Genomic DNA, 12,450 nt, shown 5'->3' with positions numbered 1-12,450 from the left:
TGAAAAGGAGTGGTGAGAGAGGACAGCCTTGTCTTGTACCAAATTTTAGAGAAAAGGCTTTTCATTTTTCTACATTGAGGATAATATTTACCATTGGCTTGTGGTATATGGCCTTGACTATATTGAAAAAAGATCTTTTCATTCCCATATTAATGAGTGTTTTTATTAAGAATTGGTGCTGATCTTTAAGGAGGAAACAGCACTCTCCAAACAAGTGAAAGCAGAGATAAACAGATGAGAATGTATTAAGCTGAGAAGTTTCTGCACTTCAAAGGAAATAGTGCCCAGAATACAAGAGCCACCCACTGAGTGGGAGAAACTATTCATCCAATACCCATCAGATAAGGGGCTAATCTCCAAAACATACAAGGCACTGACAGAACTTAACAAGAAAAGTACATCTAATCCCATCAATACATGAGGAGAAGAAATGAACAGACACTGTGTCAAAGAAGAAATACAAATGGCCAAAAGACACATGAAAAAATGCTCCACATCACTAATCATCAGGGAGATGCAAATCAAAACAACTAAGAGGTACCATCTCATGCCATATAGATTGGCACACATCCCATAGAATGAGAACAACCAGTGCTATCAGGAATGTGAAGAGAAAGGAACTCTTATTCACTGCTGGTGAGAATGCCATCTAGTCCAACCTTTATAGAAAGTGATATGAAGAGTCCTGTAAAAACTGGAAATTGAGCTACCATACGATGAAATCTACTTGGTCGTGTTGAATGAACTTCTTGATACAACCTTTATAGAAAGTGTTATGGAGAGTCCTGCAAAAACTGGAAATTGAGCTACCATACGATGAAATCTACTTGGTCGTATTGAATGAACTTCTTGATCATATTTGCCAGAATTTTGTTGAGGATCTTTGCATGTGTGTTTATCAGGGCTATTGGTCTGTACTTTTCTTTTTCTGGCTGCATGTTCGTCTGGTTTTTGGTATCAAGGTGATATTAGCTTCATAAAAGCTATTTGAAAGTGTTTCTGTTTCTTCAATTTTATGAAAGAGCCTGAAAAGAATTGGTAGTAATTCCTCTTGAAAGGTTTAAGATAAATCATGAGTAAATCCATCTGAGACTGTGCTTTTATTTTTGGGAAGACTTTTAATTAACATTTCATTTTCCTCAATAGTGACGGGGCTGGTTAGATATGCTACAGCATCCTTATTCAACCATGGAAGGTTATAAGAGTCCATGACTTTAACCATTTCTTCCACGTTCTTATGTTTTGTGGCATTGAGGTTCTCAAAGTAGTCTCTGATTACTTTTTGAATCTTTGCAATATCTGCAGTGGTCTCCCCCCTTTTCATTTCTAATCCAATTTAACATGTTTCTCTCTCCATTTTTTGTGAGTTTTTCCAGTGGTTTATCAATCTTATTTACTTTTTCAAAGAACAAATTTTTGCCAACTTTCATCTTTCAGATTGCTTTATTGATTTCCACTTCATTGATTTCTGCTCTAAGCTTTGTTATTTTCTTCTGTCTACTTATTTGTGATTCTTTTTGCTGATCATTTTCTAATTTTATAAACCGTGTCATTAAGCTATTTATATAAGCCTATTCTTCCTTCCTGATGTCTGCTTGCAAAGATATAAATTGGTTTTTTTTTGTTTTGTTTTTTTTGTTTTTTTGGTTTTTTTTGTTTTTGTTTTTGGGCCACACCCGTTTGACGCTCAGGGGTTACTCCTGGCTATGTGCTCAGAAATTGCCCCTGGCTTGGGGGGACCATATGGGACGCCGGGGGATCAAACCACAGTCCGTTCCTTGGCTAGCGCTTGTAAGGCAGACACCTTACCTCTAGCGCCACCTTCCCGGCCCCTCAAAGATATAAATTGTTCTCTCAGTTACACTTTTGCTATGTCCCATAAATTCTGATAATTTGTTTCTTTATTGTAATTTATTTCCAGGAATGTTTTTCTTTCCTCTTTTATTGCATCTCTGACCAATTTGTTGTTCAGTAGTCAGCTGTATTATTTCCAGGTTTTAAAGTTTTTCTTCTGTGTCACTTTGTATTTCATGTCTAACTTCAGTGCCTTGTAATCAGCGAAAATAGTCTGCTTGATTTCTATTCTCTTGATTTCTGGAGGTAATTTTATGGGCCAGCATGTAGACTATCCTGAAAAATGACCCATTTGCATTGTAGGAGAATGTGTATCCAGGTTTATGGGGATGGGGTGTCCTATAAATATCTACTAGTCCGCTTTCTTTCATTTCTCTTTTTATAGATAGTATATTTTTGTTGGGTTTCAGTCTGGTTGATCTATCAAAGGGTGACAGGACAGTGTTGAGGTCTTCCACAATTATTCTGTTGCTATTGATATCTTCTTTTAGATTTTTCAACATTTATATTAAATATTTTTCTGGTGATGTCACCCCATCCCCATCTTCCTGTGTAACCTCACCTCATGGTATGACCAGCCCATTTCTGGGAGGGATCTTTGGTAGGTAACAAAAGGATTGCCTCAGTGGTGTAAAAGGAGGTTAAAGGATTGAGAGAGAGATTCAGGAGGAAGCAGGATGGAGGGAGAAGAGACAGGCTTTAATGAAGGGCTTATAATGGAGCTGGCTTGAAAGGTTTTAAAGCTTAGGACCCACACGTGGTGACTAGGGCCTGAATAAAGCTGATGTCTCCTGAAAACTGATTGCTGTGAGCCTTTTCCTCGTGACTATCCTGAACTCTCAAACCCGCTGGCTTGAGGGAGTTGAAACCATGTGGCCCGGGCTGGCAGAGAAAGGCCTCTCCATCCATCTCACATCATCCATCTCCATTCAAGACTCAATAGTTAATATGTTTTTTGTTTTTTTTTGGTTTTTGTGCCACACCCATTTGACACTCAGGGGTACTTCTGGCTATGCACTCAGAAGTCGCTCCTGGCTTGGGGGACCATATGGGATGCCGGGGGATCGAACCGCAGTCCGTCCTAGGCTAGCGCAGGCAAGGCAGGCACCTTACCTCTAGCGCCACCGCCCGGCCCCAATAGTTAATATGTTTTATTATAGTGTCTCATTGGATGTGAATATGTTTAGGAGTGTGATTTATTCCTGTTGTACATATGCCTTGGATTAGTACAAAATGTCTATCTTTGTCCCTTGCAACTTTTTGAGCCTAAAGTTTGTGTCATCTAATATTAATATGGTCACTCCAGCTTTTTAATTGTATTGTTTGCTTGGATGATTTTCCTTCAGTCTTAGATTTTGAGCCTATATTTGTTTTCACTATTCAGGTGTGTTTTTGTAGGTAGCAGTAGGTTGGATTAAGAATTTTTTATCCATTTAGCCACTCTGTGTCTCGTAACTGGTGCATTTAGTCCACTGACATTGAAAGAAATAATTGTCATGAGATTTATTGTCATCCTTATGTAGAAGTTTGGTGTGTCTGTTGATCAGTGTTGTCTTAAAGTTGTCTTTTCAGTTTGTATTTTAAGGCTGGTTTTGAGTCTGCAAAGTTCTTAAGTTGTTGTTCATCTGTGAAGTTATGTATACTTTTTTCAAACCTGAATGTGATTCTGGCTGAGTGAAGTATTCTAGGCAAAGCATTAATTTCATTGTATTTTGTCACTATGTCCCACCACTGCCTTCTGGCCTTCAGGGTTTCTTGTGACAGGTCTGCTGTAAATCTTAAGGATGCAATGTAATTTTTCTTTTTGATCTGGCTGCTTTCAGTATTCTATCTCTCTCTGTGGTATTCGTCATTGTGACTAGGATGTGTCTTGGGGTACTTTTCTTCAGGTCTCTATTAGCTTGTACTCTTCTGACATGCAGTATTTGGTTGCATGCAGCCTTTATCTCTGCAATGATATCCTTGACTTCTGATTCTTTTTTTTTTTTTTTTGGTTTTTGGGCCACACCCGGCGGTGCTCAGGGGTTACTCCTGGCTGTCTGTTCAGAAACAGCTCCTGGCACGTACGGGGGACCATATGGGACACCGGGATTCAAACCAACCACCTTTGCTCCTGGATCAGATGCTTGCAAGGCAAACGCCGCTGTGCTATCTCTCCGGGCCCTGACTTCTGATTCTTCCTGGGGATTTTCATCCTGGGTCTCTTGGACTCTAATGATTCTTATGTTGTTTCTGATAAGCTTATCAAAGACTTCTATTTTTATTTATTTATTATTTGAATATTTTTATATTCTTTTCCATTGTCTGATTATTTGCTTTAAGGCTCTTTTCCAGTCTCTTCTGCTGTATGTAGTTGTTATTCACCTCATCTTACAGCTCACTGATTCTATACTCAGATGCTGTTACCCTGTTAGAGAGGCTCTCTATTGAGGTTTTCAATTTGTCTACTGAGTTTTTCAGACCTGTTATTTCAGTTTGGAGTTTTTGGATTTCTCTCTACATATCCAATTGATTTTATTTATGTTCCCTTCAACTCCATATATGCTTTCTTTGAGTATTTTGAACACCCTCAATATTTCTTTACTAAACTCCATATTTGTGAGACTGACTAGGTGGTTGTCGGTTTTTGGGTCATCAGAGTTGCCTTCTTCATTCTCTATGCCTGGTGTTGGCCTACAGTGTTTTTTTTCCATAGTCAAGCTTTTGTTGTTGATTTTTCTACATGTTGTGGTGGTTTTCTTTGGCTAGAAAATGAGCATTGCCACGAAGTAAAGCCCAGTGGCTTCAATAATCTGGCTTTTATTGTCTATAAGCAGAACTGCTCACCTCTGATAAGGAAAAACCTGCTGGGGACAATGGAGGAAGGATCAAAATATCAGGCAGCAGAATAGCAGTGAGAAGGCCCAGGACGTGTGCCATATTTCAGGACACACAGGAGAAATCACCTTTACTGTCTGTGAGTGGAACTGCTCACCTCTGATGAAGAAGAGCCCTCTGATGAAATAGAACCCTCTGATGAAGAAGAGCCCTCACAAGACAGAGAGGATTAAAATCCCAGAATGAAAGATAGCAAAGAGAAGGCCCAGAATGTCTGCTCTGTTTCAGATCACACAGCAAAAAGTAGCTTTACTGTCTGTAACCAGGACTACTCACCTCTGAACAAGAAGAGCCCTCTGGGAACAATTGTGGAAAGGATCAAAATCCCAGGAAACATATAGCAGAGAGAAGGCCAAGGACGTCTGCATTTTTGAGGTCACACAGTAGAAAACAGCTTTACACTCTGAACAGTACTGCCCACCTTCATCCCCTGATGAAGAGCCCTCAGGAACAGTGGCAGAGAGGATCAAATTCCCAGTCTGCAGGATAGCAGAGAGAAGGTCAAGGACATCTGCCCATTTTCATTTCAAAATGCGGAAACCAGCTTTACTGTCTGTGGGAGGGACTCTTCACCACTCAGGAAGAAGAGCCTTCTGGGGACAGTGACTGAAGGCAATGGCTGAGATGATGAAAATCCCATTCCTCAGTACATCAGAGAGAAAGCCCAGGACGTCTGCCTGTTTCAGGTCACACAGCAGAAAACAGCTTTACTGTCTGTGGGCTGGACTGCTCACCTGTGACGATAAAGAGCCTTCTGATGAAGTAGAGCTCTCTGACAAAGAAGAGCCCTCTGGGACTAAGGTGAAGAGGAGAAAAATCCCAGGCTGCATATATAGCAGAGAGAAGTACCAGATTGTCTGCTATATTTCAGAACACATAGCAGAAATCAGCATTACTGTCTATGGGCAGGAATGCTCACCTCTGACTAAGAAGAATTTTGGGGAGACACATGCAAAGAGGATCAAAATCCTAGGCCACAGGATAGCAGAGAGAAGGTCCAGGATATCTGTCCTGTTTCAGGTCACACAGGAGAAACCAGCTTTATTGTCTGTGGGTGATACTGCTCACCTCTTACTATGAAGAGCCCTCTGATAAAGAAGAGCCCTCCAGGGACAAAGGCAGAGAGGATCAAACTCTCAGGCCACTGGATAGCAGAGAGAAGGCCCAGGATGTCTGCCATGTTTAAGGTAAGACAGCAGAAACCAGTTTTACTGTTTGTAGATGGGAATGATCACTTGTAACTAAGAAGAATTTTCGTTGGACAAAGGCAAAGAGCATCAAAATACCAGGCTGCAGGACAGCAGAGAGAAGGTCCGGGAAATCTGCCATGTTTCAGGTCACATAGCAGAAATCAGCTTTACTGTCTGGAGGCAGGACTGCTCACCTCAGGATGAAAAGCCCGCGGAGGAAAATAGCAGAGAGGATCAAAATCCCAGGCTTCAGGATAGCAGAGAAAAAGCAAAGGATGTCTGCCTTTGTTTCAGGTGACACAGCACAAACTTACTTTTTTGTCTGTGGGCAGGTCTGCTCACCTCTGACGAAGAAGAGCCCTCTGTCGAAGAAAAGGCCTAGCAGAGAATGGCAGAGAGGATCAAAATCCCATTCTGCAGAATAGCAGAGAGAAAGCCCAGGACATCTGCCGTGTTTCAGGTCACACACCAGAAACCAGCATTACTCTCTGTGGGCGGGACTGTGTGCACCCATGATGAAGAAGAGCCCTCTGACATAGAAGAGCCCTTGAGGAACAATGGCAGAGAGGATCAAAATCCCAGGCAGCAGTATACTTAGTGAATCTATCTGGTCCTGGGCTTTTGTTTTTGGAAAGACTTTTGATTACCATTTTAATTTGCTTAATAGTGATGGATCTGTTTATATATGCTAGATCATCCTGGTTCAACCATAGAAGATTATAAGAGTCCAAGAATTTATCCATTTTTTCCAGGTTAACATTAATATCATCACTCTCAAACAACGTATTATGTTACATGCCATAAAAAGAGGTCTAAAGATAAAAAGTCAGCTGCTAGTTAGCTGATTTTGAAAAGGTAAAATAATATTGCATAATCAGACGGGGCAGATGCAATCCCAAGCAGAAAAAGTAACCAGAGGAAGAACAAGGGAAGAAAGCAGTCTGATGTTGCCAACATGAAAAGAGATAAAGAGATCATTAAGTAAGAAATATGGGACTGGGGTTAGAGCAATAGCACAGAGTATAGGGCATTTTTCTTGCACATGCCAACCCTGGGAAAATGAAAACATTTTATTTATCATGATCATCAGAGCAATGTAAATTAAAGCAATAAGGTCCTGATATCAGTCTGCTATTTCATCCCAGGGAGGAGCCTGCCCTCCTGGACATAATAAATCTGCATGACCCAGACCCACAATGTGATCAGGTAGCTGCACTACTCCCTTCTTCCCAATGCACAAACTTAAAAAGTCATCCGTACTGACATTATTCTGCCCTTGATCCCAAAACCACATGGATGCTAGCACAACTGCATGAAGACATTCCAATTTATATCTTTGATATCCAGGGAGGTGGTCCCTAGCACTTCTTTCCTTCAGACAGTATACAGACTCAAAACTCAGCCAACCAAACCAAGAAACTAGTCAACAATTTTGGTAACATACAAAGTAACCACCACTGTTAGTAAAATAACCTGAAAGGCAGGTTATTAGTAGCCATGTTATGTACAACCAACTCAATAGGTCACTTTATTAAATAATGAGAAGCGGGCCGGGCGGTGGCGCTGGAGGTAAGGTGCCTGCCTTGCCTGCGCTAGCCTAGGACGGACCGCGGTTCGATCCCCCGGCGTCCCATATGGTCCCCCAAGAAGCCAGGAGCAACTTCTGAGCGCATAGCCAGGAGTAACCTCTGAGCGTCACAGGGTGTGGCCCAAAAACAAAAAAAAAAAAATAAAATAATGAGAAGCCTGAAGCTCAACCATTAACACAGCACAGCCAGGCATGCCTCCTAAAAACCAACAAAAATATGTCTATAGTGAGAGTAGAGAATTTGTGTGTGGGGGGAATAAGCTCATGAGTGACTATGATTGGCTGATATGACTCTCAATGATATGTCCCATAATGAGAAAGTCCCCAAATAAGAACCCCTAGTCCCCAGAAACTAGAAATGTTATTTTATTTTGAAAAACTGCCTTTACAAGTGCATTTACTTTTAGTAAGTAAAAGATCTCGCTATAATTATAGTATCATGTATTTTTATTTGGGTGTAACCTAAATGTTATCACAAGTATCATTATTATAAGAGCATGACAAAGGCAGAAATCATGTGAAGGAGGCTGAGATTAGAGACATAATCACAAACCAATGAAAACTAACCAGGTGTCATCAGAAACTGGACAAAACAAAAATTAATTTTTCTCAAGAGCCATTGAAAAATGTAATCCTTCAGCATGGTGAAGAATGTATTTCTATTGTCTAAAGTCATTCAGTTAGTTATAATTTTTATGGAAACCAAGATAATAAATTTTGAATTCTTGTCTTTGAAACAGGACTTCCCAAATTATTTCCCAGACGCAGGCCATGGACAAGGGTTCTCAAGAATACATCCTGTGCTGGGTGATATAATTTATATATAATATTATGTACATATATATATATATATACTGTCCAACTGAAGTACTTATTTATGAACTAATTTAATACATGTTTTGGGGCACCTACTATATGTCAATAACTTCTATTGAAGGCATTGGGAATACAGTAATTAACAAGAATCATGCTTCTTGTCACAAAGAACCAATCAATCAACAAATAAGCTAAATATTTGGTTGTCATAGAGATTATGAAGAATATAAAATAAGCCAAATATATATAAAAGAATATAAAATAAGCTAAAGATATATATATTCACTTTGAAAACGAGAAAAGTGAAGATAAGAGATGTGAAGTGATGGGCCCCAATCATAGGGCAAAAATGGAATTGACATGCAGGTCTGTTGGACACCACTACGTAGTACCTGTACCCAATGAACTTTTTTCAATCTTACCTGGACTTTTCCTATACTTGCTCTTTAATTCTCACAATGGAACTAATTGTTCTGAGGGTGAGAAATATGAGGACAGAAACTCAAAAGACAAAGGTACTTCAAGTCAGACTTGCCTGAAGAACTGTATTCAATTGTTTCTATGTTTGGAAGATAGAGTTCTGAAATTTCCTGCTTCCTCCCAAAAGGAAGCTCTCTCTCTTGCTCTTATCTCTTTTTCTTTGTTTTTTTTTGGGGGGGGGGCACATCTAGAGGTTATTAAGGGTTATTCTTTTTTTTTTTTTGGTTTTTGGGCCACACCCGGTAATGCTCAGGGGTTACTCCTGGCTATGTGCTCAGAAGTTGCTCCTGGCTTGGGGGACCATATGGGACACTGGGGGATCAAACCGGGGGATCGAACCGCGGTCCGTCCAAGGCTAGCGCAGGCAAGGCAGGCACCTCACCTTTAGCGCCACCGCCCGGCCCAAGGGTTATTCTTGACTCTACAATCAGGAATCACTCCAGGCAGTGATGGGGGAACCATATGAGATATCAGGGATAAAACCCATATTGGCTGCATACAAGGCAAACACCCTACCCTCCTTACTATTATCCCCCTTGGTTTTCTCAACTTTGCTTTCTATCCTGTTTTTTATGTAGATAGCAGGATTTAGCAGATGGGACATTTTTTGCAGTGCCAGAGATCAAATCCAGAGCCCAGAACCCACGCATGCAAGGCAAGAAACAACTGACCTACAAGCCCAGCCACCACCCCCCCTCACGGCTCTTGTATATCTCTGATTCCTGTATGGTGAATAGCATTCAAGCAGACAGACCAGTCAAGGAGTAGAATTTGGGGCTTGCTTGCAACAACAAATGGCCTATTTGGGCTTGAATACAGAATGTGGAAGAGAACCAAGAACCAGAGTGGGATCAGATCATATTATGTGTTGAAGGTAGATCTGAGAAAACAATCACCATTCTCTGAGAAAGTATTTGTCAAAGCATGTTATGCAGACAAATAATGTTTGGGGTAGTTGTTTCTTTCAGAGGCTAAACAGTTATTTGTTGGACTTCCATATCTGACATGATAGTAGAGGGCAAGCCAAATAATCACCATGGGTGTCTACTCTTACTAGAAGAATGTCTATAGAACCCTAGAAATTCTGGGCTATCAATGCTATGGATTCTAATTCTAAATCATCTTGCTATACCCACTTAGCATTCTCTCTCATATTACTAGTCTTCCAGCCCCTATCCTGCAGCTCTTTCTTTAATTCCATCGCCTCTATATACAAGTGCTTCTCCAGCTACATGCCCAGTTTTAGTCATATATAAATATAGTAGTTCTATGAAATATTGTTACTCAGTACCCAATATACTAAAAATTCATCTGAGTTCCATGCAAAATTGTCCTAAATGTTCTCCTGTAGAATGACATTCAGCTATTAACCCAAAACAAAGGTGTTCCCTCATCTTCCTGTTTCCTGTAAATCTTTCCTTTGATATGTAAAAGCCCACCTGGATCACTCTGCCCTGCTCCCCCTTGCAGATTTTGTTCTGAGAAAATAAAGAAATGTCAATCCTGGCTTTTTGCTGTTAGGAAGAAACAGCTTAACCATCAAGGGCATTAATGTTCGTGTAGAGATTATAAATCCAGACTATAAGGAAGAACTAATAATAGTGCTAATTGTTGCTACTATATGTATTTAGACTTTATATTAATTTAATTTATATAAATTAAAATAATATATTAATTTATATTAATTGTTTTAATATTAATTAAAACAACATTTGGCACTTGAACACGGACACAGGATATGAGAATCAAAGACCTCAGTGATGGTGAGTTCCTTGACTCTTTGATGGGTAATCTCGGCTTTTTTGAAATGAACTGAGTATTGGAGAGAATGGAGAGCCCAAAATATTGACCCACGTGGTGCCCAATCTGAACATGGTGGAGACCCTTTCATGTGGGAGAATGGGTAGTGAAGGGGGAGAACTAAAACTTGGAGCACCCTACAGAGGTCTAGACCCTCGATCTTTCTTCTACCAAAGGTGCCTTTTTCGAGGACCATGGCCTCTCAATTTATATTTATAGAAGTCACTGATTGGGAAAAAAAAAAGCCAGAAATACTTCATTGATGGAGAACTGGCAGCAGGATAATGACCGGCAGCCCCCAAGCCAACAAACTCAGGCCCAGAAGATCTCAGCTTCTCTAAGCTCTCAGACTCACGGCAGTGGTGGCAGAGAGCTGTGCACCCAGAGATGACTATTTCTATGGAGAGCTGCAGCAGTATCGCTCCCTGCTGGCAGAGAGAGGCACAAGAGGCAGCGGCCTCAATCCAGGACGGCCCATGGGACCTGGAGTTCCATGGAGCTAAAGTCCCGTGCCAGCCCGCTCACCCTGAGGAGTCGCCCCCAGCCCGCTGGCATCTGACATCATGATGATGAAGGAAAAAAAGATGGAGAAGATGGAGAACAGAAGCTCTGCAAAGCTCAACTCAGAAAAAAACTGTTTTTTCAGAATGTCCTGCATCTTAACTGTGTTTCAGGTTAATTTCTTGACCCTATTTGAATTGGTCATTGTCTCATTGTCTAAAATGTGTTTTTATCTGTATGATTCTTTCTGTTTTGCTCTAAACCCCGCTGCAAACAGAAATTTTATATCTAAGTTTAGTTCTTTAATATTAGTTTGCGCAATTCTGGGGAAATGCATGTTAGACTTTTGAACGTTCTCAGCTATCCTAGTGAATTTTTCCCAATTGCTATGATGTTTTGTTATGTCTCTTATGTAGCAGCTTATTCTCAAACTGTATTATCTGCAGAAATGTTTTTGTGGTTTTGTTTAGAGGAGTTTATGGAAAGGAACTAGGTTATTCTAAACTTATTAAAAGTGCTTGGTGTAATAATGCTAAGAATTTTGAATTATAAGTGTATCTTCAGAGAAGTTCTAATGCTTGTGCTCAGAGAAGTCTGAAAAATTTTGTGATATGTATAGGATATGGAAAAGGCTCATTGTTTTAAGAGGAAATGTGTACAATTTAAACTTTGAGACTTTAAGTTCTGATATGGAGTTCCATTCTCGGGCAGAGATTTGTAACTTCTCATTTTTAATTTTGTTTTCGAGTACAAAAAAGGTGAAGAATGTGGGCATCCCTTCCCCCAACTTCCTGTTTATCTGACCTGGATGGTCAGACCCACCTATACCTGGAAGGGGTCTGTGATTTGAAATAAAAATATAAAAGTTGTGGCGGGGGGGGGGGGGGAGGAGAAAAGAAGTAATTGTGGAGAGCAACTGAAATGGAGACAGCTCCAGATAGAAAGAGCAGAAAGCCAACAGACAGCAGCAGAGAAAAAGCTGCTTGGAATAAGCTTAGGATAGAAGCCATAGGAGAAAATACAAATGGAGGATAGGGTTGTGAAAAAAAGCTACCTGACTCCTATGAAACTTTAAATGACTGCCTCTTAAATTATTTCACCCCTATTACCCTTCTCCAGACCTGCCGGTGAAAGGGTTAAAGGCACTGTGCTGATAAAGGCCTCACCCCAGACACTAGGACTTTAGAATTTATGCATTAATTTAAAACAACATATGGACATTTCAAAAAGGAGAGCACATTTCACAACACTTGCTTCTTTCATTTGCCGTGCCTGGCTACTCTAATTGCCCAAGCATTGGAGGTTTTGGCAGGACTAATCTCCTAGCAGCTTCTGTAGATTCCC

Source organism: Suncus etruscus, chromosome X, assembly GCF_024139225.1.
Source record: "Suncus etruscus isolate mSunEtr1 chromosome X, mSunEtr1.pri.cur, whole genome shotgun sequence".
Lineage (NCBI taxonomy): Eukaryota > Metazoa > Chordata > Mammalia > Eulipotyphla > Soricidae > Suncus > Suncus etruscus.
The sequence above is the reverse complement of the archived record's forward strand: the minus strand, read 5'-3'. Positions refer to the sequence as shown.